The sequence below is a fragment of the Hyla sarda genome, chromosome 2, assembly GCF_029499605.1.
Source record: "Hyla sarda isolate aHylSar1 chromosome 2, aHylSar1.hap1, whole genome shotgun sequence".
Taxonomy (NCBI): Eukaryota; Metazoa; Chordata; class Amphibia; order Anura; family Hylidae; genus Hyla; species Hyla sarda.
In genome coordinates, this window is record NC_079190.1 from 36583653 (window position 1) to 36603176 (window position 19524).

Consider the following 19524-nt stretch of genomic DNA (forward strand, 5'->3'; position numbering starts at 1 on the left):
TCAGGACATCACAGAAAATGCATTTCTTTTTGGATTTCTCTTTAGTATACCGCCCCTAAAAAGTACTGGAAGGATTAAGATTTTTTTAATAGAAGTAATTTACAAATCTGTTTAACTTTCTGGCACCAGCTGATTTAAAAGGAAAACTTTTTCACCGGAGTACCCCTTTAACTGTTTTCCTTCTCTTTCTCTTGTGTATTGTGAAAACCTCAGTTTACTTCAATCGATTTCTGCACGTACACTTATGTACAATGCCCGGGGGGGGGGGGAAACACGTATATATCATTAAACATACATTACTTCTCTTTCACAGTGTAGGTATTTTAATATTACATTATTTACATGGTGCGCTGTATTTTTGGGTTCAGCAGGCATGAATTAATCATAGATTGTTTATGTGAATTTGCATTGAAGAGTTTTGTTATATGTTAGCACTTTTACAGCCCTATACCTTTTGCTATGTTAGCAGGAGTGGCGGGGAATATTAAATGCGTACATGATTAATAGATGTAATGGCCCCTTTAAAATCCTAGGTGAAAGGGGTACTCCAGTGGAAAACTTTATTTATTTATTTTTTTATTTATTTATTTATTTAATTCTTCCAGTACTTATCTGCTGCTGTATGCTCCAGAGGAAGTTCTTTTCTTTTTGAATTTCTTTTCTGTCTGACCACAGTGCTCTCTGCTGACACCTCTGTCCATGTCAGGAACTGTCCAGAGTAGGAGTGAATTCCCATAGCAAACCTATCCTGCTCTGGACAGAGGTGTCGGCAGAGAGCACTGTGGTCAGACAAAATGAAAAGAACTTCCTGTGGAGCATACAGCAGCTAAGTACTGGAAGGATTAAGATTTTTAAATAAAAGTAATTTACAAATCTGTTTAGCTTTCTGGCACCAGATGATTTAAAAAAAAATAATGTTTTTCACCGGAGTACCCCTTTAAAGTCGGAGTAGTTTCTCAAATACCTTGTGCAAACTTGTTTGTGCCATTTTCTGCCTGGGGGGTTAGGAGTGATGGGAAGACAATTGGAGCCACTCACTTTGTTTTGTCTTGTTTTGTTTATTTTGGATAAATATTGTAATAATCACACCTGACCAGTCTGTGTATTTCTCCCTGGTCAGGAGAGAGTTACAGTCCCTGGCCCATAGCAGCATAGGTTTGTGATCTGGAGGACACCAATGAGTGATGTGATATTAAAGGGGTACTCCGGTGAAAACCTTTTTTCTTTTAAATCAGCTGGTGGCAGAAAGTTAAACATATTTGTAAATTACTTCTATTAAAAAATCTTAATCCTTCCAGTACTTATTAGCTGCTGAATGCTAAAGAGGAAATTCCTTTCTTTTTGGAACACTGATGACATCACGAGCACAGTGCTCTCTGCTGACGTCTCTGTCCATTTTAGCAACTACGCATAGCAGATGTATGCTAAGGGCAGCATGGCGGCTCAGTGATTAGCACTGCTGCCTTGCAGTGCTGTGGACTTGGGTTCAAATCCCACTAAGGACAACAATAAATAAAGCATTATTATTATAATACCGTCAGCAGAGAGAACTGTGCTCGTGATGTCATCAGAGAGCATTCCAAAAAGAAAAGAATTTCCTCTGTAGTATTAAGCAGCTAATAAGTACAGGAAGGATTAAGATTTTTTAATAGAAGTAATTTACAAATATGTTTACCTTTCTGCCACCAGTTGATTTAAAAGAAAAAAGTTTTTTACTGGAGTACCCCTTTAAGGAAGAGAACACGGATGGGGAGATTGATGATCCGTCCATGACTAAGCCCCTGACTGTATCCCCTGACCCTTTACTGTGTTTTTGTAGATTGTAATTTGACTTGACGCCCCTGCACCTTAGTTATTGAAGGGACTGGCTCCAAGTTGTGAGCTGCCATTTAGGGCCGTTATGCAAGTAGGCAGGGAAAGAGGGTTTTGGGATAAGCTTTAGGGCTCACTCTTCCCTGCCCTACATGATGCATGTTCATGACAAATACCTAAAGATAAAAACGTGTAGATGAATCTCTTTCATGTACTGGGGTGTTCCCTAGCCCCTTGGTGCCTTGCTGGTCCATGATGAACGCGTCCTTAATAAATATTCATAACCTTCCCCAGGAGCACATACCCACTACATTTTTGAGATCATGTCATTGATGGATATATGGTTAAAGGGGTTATCCAGAAATGGAAAAACAGAGATACCGTATTTTTCTCCCTATAGGACGCATATAAGACGCACCCAATTTTAAAGGTGCAAAATCTAGAAAAAAAAGACTCTGAACCCAACAGTGATCTTCAACCTGCGGACCTCCAGATGTTGCAAAACTACAACTCCCAGCACGCCCGGACAGCCGTTGGCTGTCCGGGCATGCTGGGAGTTGTAGTTTTGCAACATCTGGAGGTCCGCAGGTTGAAGACCACTGGATAGGAGGTAGTACTCACGTGTCCCCGGCGCTCTGGACCCATCACTGCTGCCCTGGATGTCGCTCCATCGCTGTTGCCGCGTCCCCGGGGTGTCCCCGATGCTCCGGATGTCTTCTTCCCCGGGATCCACGCTCTCCGTCGCCGTCATCACGTCGCCGCCATCACGTTGCTACGCACGCCGCTCCTATTGGATGACAGGACGGCGTGCGCGACGACGTGATGACATCGAAGGAGAGCGCCGGCCATGCAGGGGATCCCGGCACGGAGCAGACACCGAGGAGGCAGGTAAGGTCCCTCCCGGTGTCCTGTAAGCTGTTCGGGACGCCGCGGTGGACAGCCCGACTGAGCAGCCGGGTTAGTGTCACTTTCCCTTCAGACACGGCGGTCAGCTTTGACCGCTGCGTCTGAAGGGTTAATACAAGGCATCACCACGATCGGTGATGTCCTGTATTAGCCGGGAGTCCCGGTCGTTGATGGCCGCAGGGACCGCTGCAATAGGTGTATATTCGCTGTATAAGACACACCAACTTTTCCCACCAGTTTTGGGGAAGAAAAAGTGCATCTTATACGGCGAAAAATACAGTAATTTATTTCAAAAACCACTCCCCGTCTGTCTCCAGGTTGGGTGTGGTTCCACAGCTCTGTTCCATTGAAGTGAATGGAGCCATGTTGTAATACCACACATAACCTGGGGACAGAAGTGGAGCTGTTTAAAAAAAAAAAAGAAATTAGCTCTATTTTTCTATTCCTGGATAACCCCTTTAAGGTTATACTGAATGGAGGATATTTATCAAAGCTGTCTATGTCCCGCATCAATATAGACCAAACCACAGAGGGTTAGGCCGGTCTATTGTGCGCTTAATTTATCAAAAGGCGCACGGCTCTTGATAAATTCTGCGCACGGACTTTGGGATCTATGGTTTAGTCTGTATTTAAACCTGTTCCAAAATGGTCTGACATTTCGGCGTACTTTCGTCCAATGCGACTTTTCGCAGATAAATTCCGCACCAATGCATTTTTCCGTCTAAAATAGACTAGAATTCATCACGTTCTAAAAATCCTCTAAAGGAAAAGTCGCGAAAAAGTTGCACATATTTAGACTGCGACTTTCTGTGCGACAAATTTAGATGGGAAAAACCAGTCTAAATCCTTTGAATAACCTCCCCCAATGTGTCCTTGCAGTACCACCATATGCAGTGCCCAGAAATAACCAAAAGTCTGTGTGACCTTGGATCACCCTTTAATAAAAAGATGAGGATACAGCCCAGGGATATTCAGCCTGATATTTTCTCTTTTTTTTCTGCATAAATTACCCAAAAATCAGATGAATCAGACAGATGAAATATTTTACAGACGTATTGAAAAAGTCAATCATAACGATTGAATATGTGTCTGTAGCTCAAAGTTATGATATGAACAAATTGACAGCAATTTACTGTGTAATGAAAAACATGATCATAATAATGATCGGCACAATTGTCTTCAGCTTCAAAAAAGTCAGTGACGCAATTTATTTATTTATTTTTTTATCACCGGAAAATACTGGTCTATTTTCTTAATCTGTTCCAAAATTTATGGACAGTTGGCAACCATGACTTAAAGGGGTACCGTATTTTTCGCCAATCTAGAAAATAAAAATTCTGAACCTTCAACCTGCGGACCTCCAGATGTTGCAGAACTACAACTCCCGGCAGGAGTTGTAGTTTTGCAACATCTGGAGGTCCGCAGGTTGAAGACCACTGGTATAGGAGGTAATACTCACGTGTCCCCGCCGCTCTGGATCCCTCATGGCTGCCCTGGATATCTCCCTCCATCGCTGTCGCCGCGTCCCCGGGGTGTCCCCGTCGCTCTGGAACGTCTCTGCTGCCGGGTATCCTCGCTCTCCGTCGCCGCCATCACGTCACTACGCACACCGCTACTCATACCACTCCAACTGGATGACGGGACGGCGTTCGCGATGATGTTATGACGAAGAAGGAGACCGCCGACCATGCAGGGGATCCCGCCACGGAGCAGACACCGAGGAGGCAGGTAAGGTCCCTCCCGGTCTCCTGTAAGCTGTTCTGGACGCCGCGATTTCACCACGGTGGTCCCGAACAGCCCAACTGAGCAGCCAGGTTAGTGTCACTTTCGCTTCAGACGCGGCGGTCAGCTTTGATCGCTGCATCTGAAGGGTTAATACAGGGCATCACAGCGATCGGTGATGTCCTGCATTAGCTGCGGGTCCTGGCCGTTGATGGCCGCAGGGACCGCCGCGATAGGACAGGTTTTAATGTGTATTTGCCGTGTAAGACGCACCAACTTTTCCCCCCCAAGAAGAAGAAAAAGTGCGTCTTATAAGGCTAAAAATACGGTACTTCGCTGCCCCAACGTTTGGAACATTTAGTTCCAAAGGCTGGGGGTCGTGACGTCACACGCCCGTAGACTTGCATTGAGCGGGTGTGACATGATGTCACAAGGGGCGTGGCCTTGACGTCACGGCCCCAGCAGCCCAAACTAAATATTCTGAATGCTGGGGAAGCAGAGTGCGCTTTTAACCGTAACGTTTGTCTATTTGCAGTATCCTAGTGCAGTATGTTTTTAGCAGTTTCATGAAGGATCACCTGACCGTATTAGGCTGGGTTCACATCACGTTTTCTCCCATACGGGAGCGCATACGGCAGGGGGGAGCTAAAACCTCGCGCTCCCGTATGCCTTTCTATGCGCTCCCGTATGTAATTCATTTCAATGAGCCGGCCGGAGTGAAACGTTCAGTCTCATTTTTGCGCCGTATGCGCTTTTACAACCGGACCTAACACCGTGGTTGACCACAGTTTTAGGTCCGGGGAAAAAGCGCCTACGGCGCAAAAATGAGCCGACCGGACCAAACATTTCACTCCGGCCGGCTCATTGAAATGAATTACATACGGGAGCGCATAGAAAGGCATATGGGAGTGTAAGGTTTTAGCTCCCCCCTGCCGTATGCGCTCCCGTATGGGAGAAAACCTGCGCAGTGACGTGATCACGTCGATGGAGAGCGCCGACGATGCAGGGGATCCCGAAGAGGACGCGCGAGAGCCCCGAGGAAAGGTAGGTGACCATCACCGGAGCTCACGGGGCACTGTAAACGGCTATCCGGTGGTATCTGAAGCAGTCAGCGCTGCCGGATAGCCGTTTATGTGATGGGCCCGACATACAAAAGCATCGTATGTTGATGCTGCCTTCAACATGCGATGGCCTCTGAGAGGCCATCGTATGTTGAAATGATCGTATGTCGGGGCCATCGTAGGTCGGGGGGGGTCACTGTAGTAAATCATGAATGATGAGTGTTGCAGTGTCACGGGAATGGAGTTGTCCGACCCTATATTGAGATATATGGTTCCACAAGCCACTATTTTAAAGTTGTGTCCATGTCCTCGGAACATGTATAAGCTAATGGTACCTGGCGTCAAGAAGTGATAAGGTATTTCCCCACCCGTGGAACCATATCTTCTTTTGGCGTCCATGAACAAGATTTGGGAGTGTGCATACAACATCCCCCCCCCCCCCCCCCCCAAGTCTGAACGGTCTCCTAGAAGCCACACGGAGCGTGCAACAGATTGTGCACCAGGATTATTATATGGGACTTTGCTTATGCCGATCTACGCTAACAAAATAGCGTGGGAGTACTTTATTAACCCCTTATTTATCAGTTTTTGCACTTTAGTTTTTTCCTCCTTACATATTAAAAATCATAACTCATTCAATTTTGCACCTAAAAATACAAATGATGGCTTTTTTTTTTTTGCACCACCAATTGTACTTTGTAATGACATCAGTCATTTTACCCAAAAATCTTTGTCGAAATGGAAAAAAAATCATTGTGCGACAAAAGTGAAAAATTGGGGGCTTCCGTTTCTACGCAGTAATTTTTTTTATAAAATGACACCTTCTCTTTATTTTGTAGGTCCATACGATTAAAATTATATCCTACTTATATAGGTTTGATTTTGTCGCACTTCTGTAAAAAATCATAACTACATGCACAAACATTTATATGTTTAAAATGGTCATCTTCTGACCCCTATAACTTTTATTTTTCCAGGAATGGGGTGGTATGAGGGCTCTTTTTTTGCACGAGTTTGCTCAAGTTTTTATCGGTACCATTTTTGTTTTTGATCTGACTTTTTGATCGCTTTTTATTAATTTTTTTATCCTATAAAAAGTGAACAAAAATTTTGGACTTTGGAATTTTTTTGTGCGTACGCCATCGACCATGCGGTTTAATTAACGATATGTTTTTATGGTTCGGACATTTACGCACGCGGCGATACCACATATGTTTGTTTTTATTTTTATTTACACACTTTTTTTTTTTTAAATGGGAAAAGGGGGGATTCTGATTTTTATTAGGGAAGGGGTTAAATCACATTTAGAGGAATGAAGAAATCGCAAACGGCACTCACGGCACAGCAGGAAGTTTTATTCGGGAATGCCGTTACACGCAACAAGAACGTCAGGTAAGTCGACCGGTTTCGTGCTGCACGTGACCTTTCCAGGTAACATTTATTAACTTTTTTCTTTTTAACTATAGGGTCTGTAACATTGCCCATTCTGATTGCAGGCATTGTTCAATGCATTGCCATAGCATTGCACTGATCAGTGTTTTCTGCGCTTGATTGCTCAAGCCTGGATTTCAGGCTTGGAGCAATCAAAAGCCGATCAGACAGCCGGGAAGAAGGTAAGACACCTCCCGCTGTCCGCTCAGCTGTTCCGGACACTGCAATTTCACCACGGCAGTCCCAAACAGCTCCACTGAGCTAATCGGCAGGGTATTCTCCTTTTTTAGATGCCGCAATCAACTTTGATCGTGGCGTCTACCTGATCGGCGATGTCCGGTATTAACCGCGGGTCCTGGTTGCTGATAGCAAAGGGGACCCCGCAGATACGATGTGTGTAAGCAGCACAATGAGCTAATGCTCAAAGCGGGCAAAGAATTCCTGCCAGATGAAATGCCCCACCTTCAGGGAAAGCCTGTGACTTCGGACTCTTTGGGCAGACCTGCCGCACAGGTGTTGGGCCCACTGAGGAAATGGTTGTTATATTACCTATGTTTCAGCACTTTATCAAGAATTAATATACTTTTGTAATTATTTTGCTATTTACTGTGCTGTTAAGCAGAGGAGCAGTATATCCCCATGTCACCCTGCCCACCAATGGGTACCCCTAAATTCTTGCCCATAAAGTGTAGTGGGGGGGGGGGGGGGGAGTTGCCCCAGTTTTCTGCTGAGCACAAGTGTGGTAAAGGTGTAAGGTGTGTTGTGTGCTCTAAGAGAAGTCCCAGATCAAATCTACTTCATCCGGTCATTCTGCAAGGATCATCCGCACGGTGGAAGTTCATGTCCTGGTGGAGGAAGCTACAAGACCTTGACAGAACCCTAGCGACCAGGATCAATCTTCAAGTCAGTACAGTGATCCCTCAACTTACAATGGCCTCAACATACAATTGTTTCAACATACAATCGTCTTTTCTGGACCATGGTAAGTTGAAACCAGACTCAACATACAATACTACAGACAGTCCAGATCTGTGAAACGTGTCAATGACTGAAAGAACTGACCAATCAGAATGGATATTTCACTGGTAAAACCCCTGTATTACTGAAGCGCATGCACTGACTGGTGTCTGGTAGCGCCCCCTACAGTAAAGGGAGGTGTTACATATTCTGTACACTTTACCTGTACCAGGGTTACCTTCTCCTTTGGACACCAGGTGAAGGTGACTCCATGTTACTTTTTTAGGACATTGTGTGTTCTGTACAGGACCCTGAAGAAGCTACATAGACCAGTGTTTCCCAAGCAGGGTTCCCCCAGCTGTTGCAAAACTACAACTCCCAGCATGCCCGGACAGCCTTTGGCTGTCCGGGCATGCTGGGAGTTGTAGTTTTGCAACAGCTGGAGGCTCCTTGCTTGGGAAACCCTGACTTAGACAGTGATTTACAGCTCCCAGCAGATCTTTTATATGTAAGGTTTTGCTTTATCTATATTAGTTATCTACTTATTTTTCTATAATCCTGACTTTTTCCTATTTTTGGATGACATTTTGGTGCCTTTAGAACCAATTACCAGGTTTCCATAGAGTTCTGGTCTCAACATACAATGGTTTCAACATACAATGGTTGTCCCAGAACCAATTAATATTGTAACTTGAGGGATCACTGTATCAATTTATTGGGTGAAAGCACCACAAGTCCCAGCAAGGCAAGAGGTTTCCAAAGGGGTTGTGCTGCATCCTCTCACACTGCACCATTCTGTCCGTGTAATGTTATCTGCACCCTGCTCAGTATACACAGTTATCCGTAACCTGACGTCGATGTGTTCCTTTACTCCCTGTGTCTTGCCCAGGAGAAGGTGTCTCCAACCTCGTACAGTGTATAGGCTAATGGTGCCCTGGCGTCACGAAGTGATAAGGTGTTTTCCTACACCACCCGTGGTACCACATCTGTAAAATCTCTTCAAACCTCCTGCTGAAAGAACAAGAAAAGATTTTCCATTTGGAAACAAATGTTAAGTAAGAAGGGATCAGGTAAGGATGGCTGAGCCTACAACAGGCAATGTGCCTCAATCTTTATCCAGTGGATCAAAATTATTTTGTTCAAGCAGAGAGATATAAACTTTGCCGAGTCTGCTGCCCCAAAGTGGAACATATCAAATTAATCTCATTCCTCGACAGCACAATATGGTATTACCTTGGTTTAAAACAAGGAGCAATTGGGCTCTGAACAGAAGAGAAGCATATTATTTTAGGATTTTACAGAGCTTCAGAGCAGGTTCTCGAACAACTTAAATGTCAAAACAACACAAGACATGATTGTTAAGACCTGTGCAAAGACAGATATCACCAGATGAGCTTAACCAACATAAAAGCCAAGGAAATAACAAGTCTGTATATAAGACTATAGCTAAATGTATGTACAATACAAGCACATCAACATAGTTGTGACTCCAGCGACAATGGCAAAACAAACACAACAGTATTCTAGTACAGAAATAGAAACAGTGATGTCACAGTACAGGCATAATACACAGTGATGTCACAGTACAGGCATAATACACAGTAATGTCACAGTACAGGCATAATACACAGTGATGTCACAGTACAGGCATAATACACAGTGATGTCACAGTACAGGCATAATACATACAGTGATGTCACAGTACAGGCATAATACATACAGTGATGTCACAGTACAGGCATAATACATACAGTGATGTCACAGTACAGGCATAATACATACAGTGATGTCACAGTACAGGCATAATACATACAGTGATGTCACAGTACAGGGATAATACACAGTGATGTCACAGTACAGGGATAATACACAGCGATGTCACAGTACAGGGATAATACACAGCGATGTCACAGTACAAGGATAATAAACTCAGTGATGTCACAGTACAGGGATAATACACATAGTGATGTCACAGTACAGGGATAATACACACAGTGATGTCACAGTACAGAGATAATACATACAGTGATGTCACAGTACAGGGATAATACACACAGTGATGTCACAGTACAAAGATAATACACAGTGATGTCACAGTACAGGGATAATACACAGTGATGTCACAGTACAAGGATAATAAACTCAGTGATGTCACAGTACAGGGATAATACACACAGTGATGTCACAGTACAGGGATAATACACACAGTGATGTCACAGTACAGGGATAATACACACAATGATGTCACAGTACAGGGATAATACACAGCGATGTCACAGTACAGGGATAAAACACACAGTGATGTCACAGTACAGGGATAAAACACACTGTGATGTCACAGTACAGGGATAATACACACAGTGATGTCACAGTACAGGGATAATACAGTGATGTCACAGTACAGGGATAAAACAGTGATGTCACAGTACAGGGATAATACACACAGTGATGTTACAGTACAGGGATAATACACACAGTGATGTCACAGTACAGGGATAATATACACAGTGATGTCACAGTACAGAGATAATACACACAGTGATGTCACAGTACAGAGATAATACACACAGTGATGTCACAGTACAGAGATAATACACACAGTGATGTCACAGTACAGGCATAATACATACAGTGATGTCACAGTAAAGGCATAATACATACAGTGATGTCACAGTACAGGCATAATACATACAGTGATGTCACACTACAGGCATAATACATACAGTGATGTCACAGTACAGGGATAATACACAGTGATGTCACAGTACAGGAATAATACACAGTGATTTCACAGTACAAGGATAATAAACTCAGTGATGTCACAGTACAGGGATAATAAACACAGTAATGTCACAGTACAGGGATAATACACACAGTGATGTCATAGTACAGGGATAATACACAGCGATGTCACAGTACAGGGATAATACACAGCGATGTCACAGTACAGGGATAATACACACAGTGATGTCACAGTACAGGGATAATAAACACAGTGATGTCACAGTACAGGGATAATTCACACAGTGATGTCACAGTACAGGGATAATACACAGTGATGTCACAGTACAGGGATAATACACAGTGATGTCACAGTACAAGGATAATAAACTCAGTGATGTCACAGTACAGGGATAATACACACAGTGATGTCACAGTACAGGGATAATACACACAATGATGTCACAGTACAGGGATAATACACAGCGATGTCACAGTACAGGGATAAAACACACAGTGATGTCACAGTACAAGGATAAAACACACAGTGATGTCACAGTACAGGGATAATACACACAGTGATGTCACAGTACAGGGATAATACAGTGATTTCACAGTACAGGGATAATACAGTGATGTCACAGTACAGGGATAATACAGTGATGTCACAGTACAGGGATAATACACAAAGTGATGTTACAGTACAGGGATAATACACACAGTGATGTCACAGTACAGGGATAATACACACAGTGATGTCACAGTACAGAGATAATACACACAGTGATGTCACAGTACAGAGATAATACACACAGTGATGTCACAGTACAGGGATAATACACACAGTGATGTCACAGTACAGGGATAATACACACAGTGATGTCACAGTAGAGGGATAATATACACAGTGATGTCACAGTACAGGGATAATACACACAGTGATGTCACAGTACAGGGATAATACACACAGTGATGTCACAGTACAGGGATAATACACACAGTGATGTCACAGTACAGGGATAATACACACAGTGATGTCACAGTACAGGGATAATATATACAGTGATGTCACAGTACAGGGATAATACACACACTGATGTCACAGTACAGGGATAATACAAACAATGATGTCACAGTACAGGGATAATACACACAGTGATGTCACAGTACAGGGATAATACACACAGTGATGTCACAATACAGGGATAATATACAGTGATGTCACAGTACAGGGATAATACACACAGTGATGTCACAGTACAGGGATAATACACACAGTGATGTCACAGTACAGGGATAATATACACAGTGATGTCACAGTACAGGGCTAATACACACAGTGATGTCACAGTACAGGGATAATACACACAGTGATATCACAGAACAGGGATGATATGCACAGAGATGTCACAGCACAGGGATAATACACAATGATGTCACAATACAGGGATAATACACAAAGTGATGTCACAGTACAGGGATAATACACACAGTGATGTCACAGTACAGGCATAAAAAACAGTAAAGTCACAGTACAGGGATAATACACACAGTGATGTCACAGTACAGGGATTATACACACACTGATGTCACAGTACAGGGATAATACACACAGTGATGTCACAGAACAGGGATAATACACACAGTGATGTCACAGAACAGGGATAATACACACAGCGATGTCACAGTACAGGGATAATACACAGTGATGTCACAGTACAGGGATAATACACAGTGATGTCACAGTACAGGGATAATACACACAGTGATGTCACAGTACAGGGATAATACACAGTAATGTCACAGTACAGGGATAATACACACAGTGATGTCACAGTACAGGGATTATACACACAGTGATGTCACAGTACAGGGATAATATATACAGTGATGTCACAGTACAGGGATAATACACACAGTGATGTCACAGTACAGGGATAAAACACACTGTGATGTCACAGTACAGGGATAATACACACAGTGATGTCACAGTACAGGGATAATACAGTGATGTCACAGTACAGGGATAATACAGTGATGTCACAGTACAGGGATAATACACACAGTGATGTTACAGTACAGGGATAATACACACAGTGATGTCACAGTACAGGGATAATACACACAGTGATTTCACAGTACAGAGATAATACACACAGTGATGTCACAGTACAGGCATAATACATACAGTGATGTCACAGTACAGGCATAATACATACAGTGATGTCACAGTACAGGCATAATACATACAGTGATGTCACAGTACAGGCATAATACATACAGTGATGTCACAGTACAGGGATAATACACAGTGATGTCACAGTACAGGGATAATACACAGTGATGTCACAGTACAAGGATAATAAACTCAGTGATGTCACAGTACAGGGATAATAAACACAGTAATGTCACAGTGCAGGGATAATACACACAGTGATGTCATAGTACAGGGATAATACACAGCGATGTCACAGTACAGGCATAATACACAGCGATGTCACAGTACAGGGATAAAACACACAGTGATGTCACAGTACAGGGATAATACACACAGTGATGTCACAGTACAGGGATAATACACACAGTGATGTCACAGTACAGGGATAATACATACAGTGATGTCACAGTACAGGGATAATTCACACAGTGATGTCACAGTACAGGGATAATACACAGTGATGTCACAATACAGGGATAATACACAGTGATGTCACAGTACAAGGATAATAAACTCAGTGATGTCACAGTACAGGGATAATACACACAGTGATGTCACAGTACAGGGATAATACACACAGTGATGTCACAGTACAGGGATAATACACACAATGATGTCACAGTACAGGGATAATACACAGCGATGTCACAGTACAGGGATAAAACACACAGTGATGTCACAGTACAAGGATAAAACACACAGTGATGTCACAGTACAGGGATAATACACACAGTGATGTCACAGTACAGGGATAATACAGTGATGTCACAGTACAGGGATAATACAGTGATGTCACAGTACAGGGATAATACAGTGATGTCACAGTACAGGGATAATACACACAGTGATGTTACAGTACAGGGATAATACACACAGTGATGTCACAGTACAGGGATAATACACACAGTGATGTCACAGTACAGAGATAATACACACAGTGATGTCACAGTACAGAGATAATATATACAGTGATGTCACAGTACAGGGATAATACACACACTAATGTCACAGTACAGGGATAATACAAACAATGATGTCACAGTACAGGGATAATACACACAGTGATGTCACAGTACAGGGATAATACACAGTGATGTCACAGTACAAGGATAATAAACTCAGTGATGTCACAGTACAGGGATAATACACACAGTGATGTCACAGTACAGGTATAATACACACAGTGATGTCACAGTACAGGGATAATACACACAATGATGTCACAGTACAGGGATAATACACAGCGATGTCACAGTACAGGGATAAAACACACAGTGATGTCACAGTACAAGGAAAAAACACACAGTGATGTCACAGTACAGGGATAATACACACAGTGATGTCACAGTACAGGGATAATACAGTGATGTCACAGTACAGGGATAATACACACAGTGATGTCACAGTACAGGGATAATACACACAGTGATGTCACAGTACAGAGATAATACACACAGTGATGTCACAGTACAGATATAATACACACAGTGATGTCACAGTACAGGGATAATACACACAGTGATGTCACAGTACAGGGATAATACACACAGTGATGTCACAGTAGAGGGATAATATACACAGTGATGTCACAGTACAGGGATAATACACACAGTGATGTCACAGTACAGGGATAATACACACAGTGATGTCACAGTACAGGGATAATACACACACTGATGTCACAGTACAGGGATAATACAAACAATGATGTCACAGTACAGGGATAATACACACAGTGATGTCACAGTACAGGGATAATACACACAGTGATGTCACAATACAGGGATAATACACACACTGATGTCACAGTACAGGGATAATACAAACAATGATGTCACAGTACAGGGATAATACACACAGTGATGTCACAGTACAGGGATAATACACACAGTGATGTCACAGTACAGGGATAATACACACACTGATGTCACAGTACAGGGATAATACAAACAATGATGTCACAGTAGAGGGATAATACACACAGTGATGTCACAGTACAGGGATAATACACACAGTGATGTCACAGCACAGGGATAATACACACACTGATGTCACAGTACAGGGATAATACAAACAATGATGTCACAGTACAGGGATAATACACACAGTGATGTCACAATACAGGGTAATACACACAGTGATATCACAGAACAGGGATAATACACACAGTGATGTCACAGTACAGGGATAATATACACAGTGATGTCACAGTACAGGGATAATACACACAGTGATGTCACAATACAGGGTAATACACACAGTGATATCACAGAACAGGGATGATATGCACAGATATGTCACAGCACAGGGATAATACACAGTGATGTCACAGTACAGGGATAATACACAAAGTGATGTCACAGTACAGGGATAATACACACAGTGATGTTACAGTACAGGGATAATACACACAGTGATGTCACAGTACAGGCATAAAAAACAGTAATGTCACAGCACAGGGATAATACACACACTGATGTCACAGTACAGGGATAATACAAACAATGATGTCACAGCACAGGGATAATACACACACTGATGTCACAGTACAGGGATAATACAAACAATGATGTCACAGTACAGGGATAATACACACAGTGATGTCACAATACAGGGTAATACACACAGTGATATCACAGAACAGGGATAATACACACAGTGATGTCACAGTACAGGGATAATATACACAGTGATGTCACAGTACAGGGATAATACACACAGTGATGTCACAATACAGGGTAATACACACAGTGATATCACAGAACAGGGATGATATGCACAGAGATGTCACAGCACAGGGATAATACACAGTGATGTCACAGTACAGGGATAATACACAAAGTGATGTCACAGTACAGGGATAATACACACAGTGATGTCACAGTACAGGGATAATACACACAGTGATGTCACAGTACAGGCATAAAAAACAGTAATGTCACAGTACAGGGATAATACACACAGTGATGTCACAGTACAGGCATAATAAACAGTAATGTCACAGTACAGGGATAATACACACAGTGATGTCACAGTACAGGGATTATACACACACTGATGTCACAGTACAGGGATAATACACACAGTGATGTCACAGAACAGGGATAATACACACAGTGATGTCACAGAACAGGGATAATACACACAGTGATATCACAGTACAGGGATAATACACAGTGATGTCACAGTACAGGGATAATACACAGTGATGTCACAGTACAGGGATAATACACACAGTGATGTCACAGTACAGGGATAATACACAGTGATGTTACAGTACAGGGATAATACAGTGATGTCACAGTACAGGGATAATACACACAGTGATGTTACAGTACAGGGATAATATACACAGTGATGTCACAGTACAGAGATAATACACAGTAATGTCACAGTACAGGGATAATACACACAGTGATGTCACAGTACAGGGATAATACACACAGTGATGTCACGGTACAGGCATAATAAACAGTAATGTCACAGTACAGGGATAATACACACAGTGATGTCACAGTACAGAGATAATACACACAGTGTTGTCACTGAACAGGGATAATACACACAGTGATGTCACAGTACAGGGATAATACACACAGTGATGTCACAGTACAGGGATAATACACACAGTGATGTCACAGTACAGGGATAATGCACACAGTGATGTCACAGTACAGGGATAATACACAGTAATGTCACAGTACAGGGATAATACACACAGTGATGTCACAGTACAGGGATAATACACACAGTGATGTCACAGTACAGGGATTATACACAGTGATGTTACAGTACAGGGATAATACACACAGTGATGTCACAGTACAGAGATAATACACACAGTGATGTCACAGTACAGGGATAATACACACAGTGATGTCACAGTACAGGGATAATACACACAGTGATGTCACAGTACAGGGATAATACACACAGTGATGTCACAGTACAGGGATAATACACAGTGATGTCACAGTACAGGGATAATAAATTAAAAGGTCCAAATTTATTAATCTGCCTAAAACCAAAACTCATACAAGGGATAGGGGATAAGATATTAGATTGCGAGGGTCCCGCTGCTTGGGACCCTACAATCTCCGGGCCGGTACCCCTGTCATTCGGGGGATGGAGTGAACTTCGCTCCGTGCACATAACTGGCGATGCAGGTCACCACACCCCTTCCATTCAAGTCTATGGGAAAAGGCTTGACAGCTCTGGACACCTCCCATAGACATGAATGGAGGGGGTATGGCATGACGTCACGAACATGAAAGCCGTAAGCTTCCGTGTTCCGGGCGCAGCAGCTGCTGGCCCGGAGATAACGGGGGTCTCGCTATCTAACATCTTATCCCCTATTCTTTGGATAGGGGATAAGATGTGTGCAGCAGAGTACCCCTTTAACATCATGGGTCTTCCACATACCATGATGCAGGACATCATCACCAGGAAGTGTCCCAAGACACATAGGCTATATACTACCAGCGCGGCCCTCCACCTTTACATTTGTAGAGACTATAAGGGCATAGATGATATAGTGTTTGCTCATCTTTGGAGTACCATACTAAAAAGCCTGCAAATGCTCTTCCGAAATGCTGCAGATAATTAATATTGCAAATACAGACGTCTAGATCGCATAAGAGCCCATTGTGTTTACCTAAGGAAATCCAAATTGGCTCAGATGGACAAGTTTACTTTGTTAAGTCAAACAATTAGATATAAGCCGCCTGTCCACATGCTGCAAAACAATGCATCTGATCTCAGGGCAAACACTGTAATCTCTATGGTTAGGAAGAGAAGACTTTACATAGCACTTGGAGCGTACGAATCTGGTTTGGGCAGGTTGTGCCAGGCATCAGGCACTGCTACTTGTCTGTTCCAAATAGTGGACAAAAGATTTGGTAAAATCGGCCACTTTCAGACTGATGCCATCTAGCTAAAGATTAATCTCTGTATTATAGTCACAATATTCCAACCTTAGTTTACTATTAGCGGCTGGGACAGGTGAGTACAACTTCCTCTAACAGTGGTCTACAACCTGCGGACCTCCAGATGTTGCAAAACTACAACACCCAGCATGCCCGGACAGCCGTTGGCTGTCCGGGCATGCTGGGTGTTGTAGTTTTGCAACATCTGGAGGTCCGCAGGTTGTAGACCACTGTCCTATACTTTACATTGCACGGATTGCAACAAACGATGGTCCATTTGGTACGGATTACCATCATATGTTGAGGGACCACTGTGTAGTACAGTATAGGATGTTATTAGAGAATAATGTAGAGGTTCTTGTATATGCCTGGTGTTTACCTTTTTTAGCTTAAAGAGTACCTGTCATCAACAAAAACTTTTAATATGTTGTTCATAATCATTAATGAAGAGATATTGTAATATATCTTCATTAAAAAATATTAATATTTATACCAGTTTTTTCATTTTATACTTTTGGCCACTAGGGGTCACTCTTCTATGCCAGGTCTGCAAGCAGCATCCTATGCTTTTCATAGTAAGTGTACAGCTTTTAGGACTAATGCTGAAGGGCTCTGGTCCTTCCACCGGAAGTTCAGTGCTCTCAGCTCAGGACTCGCTCCCAGCCTGTGAGCTACAAGCCTACACATACCTCTCATATAACAGCCAGTCACCTCCCCCTTCCCCCTGCTCTGTGTTCTCCCTGCCCCTCACCACTTGTTATCTTATACATTGTATTATCTCACTGCACTCCCTGCTCTGTGCCCCCCCCCCCCCCCCCCTCTGACATTCATCTTAATCACTGCCTCTGTAATTGGTCCCACTGCCCCTGGTTCTCAGCATTGACTTTTTAGTGCAGAGAGACACAGGAGAGAGAGAGACAGGCTGCAATCCATCCACTGTACTTAGTCTGTATGCACACTGAGCAGAGCTGTTGGCTGTCTGGGCATGCTGGGAGTTGAAGTTTTGCAACAGCTGGAGGTGCCCTGGTTGGGAAACACTGCTGCAGAGGGAGAGAAGCATACAGGAAGACTGGCAGAAGCAGAGTCCCAGCCAGGCTTCATGTGACATCATGCCTGCCGGGACCCGCCTCCTTCCACCCCTCAGAAAGACAGTGTTCCTGAGCTAATGAAGAGGGATGAAAAAAGGTATTTCCACAGCGTTTTAAACCTCAATAAACACAGGGATAGGCACAGTTAGAGAAAGGGACAGATGGGAAGGGGGATCAGGGAAAGTTTAGATGATGACAGGTACTCTTTAAGTGACAGGCATAGGTTTTCAGCCATCTTGATTCCCATTTTCTCACTGATATGGGTCCTAAAGGTGCCTTGATCTACTATGAAGTCCCTGGCTTTGCAAAGAGAGGGCAAAAAGAGGGGATTGGGTCTCATCACTGCAGCTCATCCAATCAGGATGCCAGCTGTTGAAGTTAAAGCGGTACTCCCCTGGAAAACATTTTTTTTTTTTCAAACCAACTGGTGCCAGAAAGTTAAAGGGGTTGTACGCTGCCCTGCAGTTTGGAGCTATGCTCACAGCGTCCGGAAGTTCATTACTCCGAACGCTGTGTGCGGGCTTCCGTGTTCGCGGCCGCCGGGCGTGACGTCACGCCTGGCCCCTCGTGACGTCTCGCCCGCCCCGTCCTGACGTCACGCCCGCCCCCTCTACCAAAGTCTATGGGAAGGGGGCGTGACAGCGGTCGCGCCCCCTTCCCATAGACTTTCGTTGAGGGGGCTG